General features: G+C 42.4%; 1 long non-coding RNA gene across 1 annotated transcript in view; it reads left to right on the top strand.

Moving 5' to 3' along the window:
• LOC105529057 overlaps positions 1 to 1,862 on the top strand; it is a 14,905-nt gene extending 13,043 nt beyond the window's left edge. The window contains exons 4-5 of the long non-coding RNA XR_001004443.1: positions 807 to 878; positions 1,451 to 1,862. This is a non-coding gene — a long non-coding RNA (uncharacterized LOC105529057). The remainder of the gene's footprint in view (positions 1 to 806; positions 879 to 1,450) is intronic.
• The last annotated feature ends 2,480 nt before the right edge of the window (positions 1,863 to 4,342 follow it).

The raw sequence follows: 4,342 nt of genomic DNA, 5'->3' as shown, positions 1-4,342 counted from the left end.
CAAAAAAAAAAAAAAAAAAAAAAAAAAAAAGCACAGAGCATTTTATCAAAAAGCATCAGTAAGACATTTGTGAAGAGTCGGCTTCTTATCTCAGAAGTGTGTTTCTGTTCATGTCAAATATGCATTTTCGTATCTCCTGTAAGCATATATGATTGAGGTTAAATCTCAAACTCATACTACTGCAGTGGCTCTTGATCAGGGAGAGTATCAGAATTACATTTCTGAGATTTCTCAAGATGGCTTTAAAATCACAGAACCAAGGATGTGTGTATTTTGATTCAGACACCGTTCCCACTTCCACAACCTGCTTCTACCTTCTCAGTCAACAACCACTATCCTAGTAGCTTTTTAGATGGTGGGCACCCATCCAAATGAACAGCTCTGGAAATGAAAGCTTGAAAAATCAAAATAGGCTGGGCCCAGTGGTTCATGCCTGTAATCCCAGCACTTTGAGAGGCCAGTGTGGGAGGATTGTTTGAACTCAGGAGTTCCTGATCCGCCTGGGCAACGTAGTGAGACCCTGTCTCTAAAAAAAAAAAAAAAAATTTTTAAATTAGCCCCTCGTGGTGGAGCGCACTTGTAGTCCCAGCTACTTGGGAGGAGGAGGCAGAAGGATTGCTAGAGCCTGGGAGGTTGAGGCTGCAGTGAATACACACACACACACACACACACACACACACACACACGTATGTAGTCTAATTTCTGTCCAAAGACATTCTATTTGCTCCTTGATTCTCTGTCCTTTTAAAACAGTCTCTCTTTCCAGTTAACACCTAAGGCTCTGACTTACTTTCTTTCCCCAGTAGTTGTCATAGCCTTCTCCAGCATGTGTTCCTTCTATATTTCAGACATGGCATAGGAGACACAGCAATAACTAAGTATGTACAGCAAATCAAAGGATGGAGCCTCAAACTGAAGCCAAGTCTACTATATCTTATCAATTTACCCAATACCATTGTCTCTCTCTGTAGAGGTTACCCTTTTATGCACATAAATGTGAATTAGAACATCTCTGCCCTGCTCCTTTCAGCAGTACAGCTCTGCAATGACGCACGCTGCCATCCATTTCACTGGAACATTTGCCATAAAGTTGCTTTAAAAGACATTCTCTTACAATACTGTCAATGGCCCTTGCATTAAAAATGAGAAAAATATGGAAACATGCATTAAAATATTCAGAAATAAATGGCTTTTTTATTACATAAAAGCTCTCATGTGTCTCAAAGGTACTGAGAATAGAATAATTTATCATAAATTAGATTATTATTGCTGGGAAAAGATCTATTTTAATGCCAGTTTTCTTGGGGATTAAACCAAACCCGAACAGTCCACTGGGGGGTGTTCATAAATGTATAAGTCAAATACTGAAAAGCTTTAAGTGGAAAATACATGCTGATGAAGCAATCTTGGAAAAGACAGAACACATTCTGTTTGTTCTCGTGTCTGGCAGGGGGCAACTATTGCATCCAGAAAAAAAAAAAAAATGAAGATGATGAGTTCTCTGCAACTAAGATGAAGACCCACTGAGCTTTGGGGTTTAAAATGCAACATCAGAACTTCAAACTTCCGGCACCTAGGTCTCCAGCTGCTGGGTGGTGCCAGCATCAGACATACACTCTGCAAAACAGATACTGTCTTAGGAAAATGTGACCCTGTTGTCCTTTCAGGCCCATATTTCACAAGAAGACAAGTGGAGAGTTAAAAGGAAAACTGCAGATCTGAGTGAAGAGCCAGCAAGTTGTCTTTTCTGATATAACCAGAAAATAAGATGTTCTGGTTGACATGTGCTAAAGATGTCGTGTGGACTTTCAGACTCAGAATGTGATCACATGTATTTCTCACTGAAACTATATTGAATGTTATTTGACCATTGTTGAATCAGTCATCTTGATAAATATTATCTTCGTACAGTACCAAGCAGAGAGTCAGTGACTAGAATGCCACTGAAACCAGCTTTTTATAGGACAAGGTTTTCATGGTTTTAGGGGGTGGGGAAACTTGCACAGTAATCCACAGTATTTAATGATTCAGGCAGGGTAGGGGAAAAGCGATGAGCATTCATTTTGCTAGCAGTGTAACTTCCGTGGAGGAATGATATACTGCTAATTGTACTTCACATTCCCTATACTTATACAGGCTTTACTACGTGATCCAGCATTGTGATCAAAGATGGAAGGAATCTCTTAATAGCTCTCCTTCCTTTTTCTATTCTTATTTCCTTACCAATTCCCTTTATCCCTGGTCCTTTTGCATCTTTATTTTTAGTCAGTACCCTGTTACTCTGCTGGAAAGATCTGTGTATGAAGCTGGATAATAAAAATGTCATGATTGCCATTTATTTGGAGGGGTAGAGTGGAGGACTTGTGCAGCATAGCAGCCCAGGCTGGAAGAGAGGATCTGGCAGGGAGGAAGTTTGGCTGAAGGACAGGCCCCCTCAGGACTGATTTCTTGGCAGTCTATCCAAGTCCTTGGGTGTCTGCACTGGAGTTATAATAATAGCCCATCTTTATTAAGCATTTTGTCAGTGCCAGGACCTGTGCATTATCTTATTTAATCCTTACACAACCCTGCAAAGTAGGCACAATTACCATCTCAATTTAAAAGATGAGGGCTGGCTGGGCGCGGTGGCTCACGCTTGTAATCCCAGCACTTTGGGAGACAGAGGCAGGCAGATCACGAGGTCAGGAGATCCAGAACAACCTGACTAACATGGTGAAACCCCATCTCTACTAAAAATATCAAAAAAAAAAAAAAATTAACTGGTGTGGTGGCACGCGCCTGTAATCCCAGCTACTCGGGAGGCTGAGGCAGGAGAATGGCGTGCCCATTCTCCCGGGAGGCGGAGGTTGCAGTGAGCCGAGATCGTGCCACTGCACTCCAGCCCAGGCAACAGAGCGAGATTCCATCTCAAAAAAAAAAGATGAGGGCTAAGACTCAGTAACTTTAGGTGAATTTCCAAGTTCACACATCAACTAAGTGGTCGATCCAGCTGTTTCATTTCAAAGCTTGAGCTTAGACCATCCCCCTCCAATTAATTAGCTATGCCTTCCTTCTTACGCTTATCTCTTTCCTCTCTCTCCTTTTAAGATTATAAAGACTTTGGCCCGGCACGGTGGCTTATGCCTATAATCCCAGCTCTTTGGGAGGCCAAAGTGGGTAGATTACTTGAGGTCAGGAGTTCGAGACCAGATTGACCAACATAGTGAAACCCTGTCTCTACTAAAAATACAAAAATTAGCCAGGCGTGGTGGTGGGCGCCTGTAATCCCACCTACTCAGGAGGCTGAGGCATGAGAATCGCTTGAACACAGGAGGTAGAGGTTGCAGTGAGCTGAGATCGTGCCATTGCACTCCAGCCTGGGTGACAGAGCGAGACTGTCAGACACACAGACACACACACACACACACACACACACACACACACAAAGATTATAAAGACTTTAGAAAATGTGCTTCTGTGTCCTTTAAAAACTCTTAAAGAACAAAATGGTAGTTCCTGGACCAAAATTCAAAGGACCCAAATCCTTATTTCTGTGTAGCCACCAACTCCCTGTATTATTGTGACACTGGGCCACTGGCTCTCAGTTTGCCCATCTGTAAAATTAGGAAGTTTGACTAGATGGTATCTGAGGATGATTTGGCCTCTGACATTGGGTGAATCCTCAGCTTCTAGGAGAGGGTGTGGGGCGTGACTCACCTGGGCTATTCCCACTTGGGATGTGAGTGGCAAGAAGGCAGCACCTATGATTGTAGTGACTGGATTTCCAAGTCTCCAATCAGAACACGCATTACCTGAATCATTGAGTGACAATGAGTTATAATGGTAACATCAACCCTACTCCCGAAATTCAATGATATGGAAGGTATGGTGGGTAAATCCAGACCCACTCTCTTGTGGAGGGTGAGGCACTTCATGAACTTCTATATTTGTATCGCCCTATTTCTCCTTTGACATCCAGTCCCTGAACTTCTCCACCAGCAAGTAAAATAAAGCCAAGAGTGGTGTATGCATTCTATTATAAAATCATACCCAGGATTCTGGACTCCTTAGCTGATTTCGTCTTATTCACATGTGTTTGCATATTGCCTTTGTTAAGTGGTTCCAAATCCAGTTTGTAAAGTACGAGATGGCATCGATGTTCTGGAAAGGGCAAATGCATTCTCATTCAGAGCAAAGGTGACCACCATGGGAAGCAAGTTTTTAAGCCCTTCCCACTTTAGGAGAGAGAAAATACAATTAAGCAAATTTGCCATAGTGAGAGGCCTGGCTCTCCTTCCATTTAATGGGAATAGAGCACTGTGGAGAGGAAAAGTGCCAAATGGTATGTGATTTTTAAAATCTC

The sequence above is a fragment of the Mandrillus leucophaeus genome, unplaced genomic scaffold (assembly GCF_000951045.1).
Source record: "Mandrillus leucophaeus isolate KB7577 unplaced genomic scaffold, Mleu.le_1.0 Scaffold119, whole genome shotgun sequence".
NCBI lineage: Eukaryota > Metazoa > Chordata > Mammalia > Primates > Cercopithecidae > Mandrillus > Mandrillus leucophaeus.
Note: the sequence above shows the minus strand (reverse complement) of the source record. Positions and strands in the feature narration are given on the sequence as shown.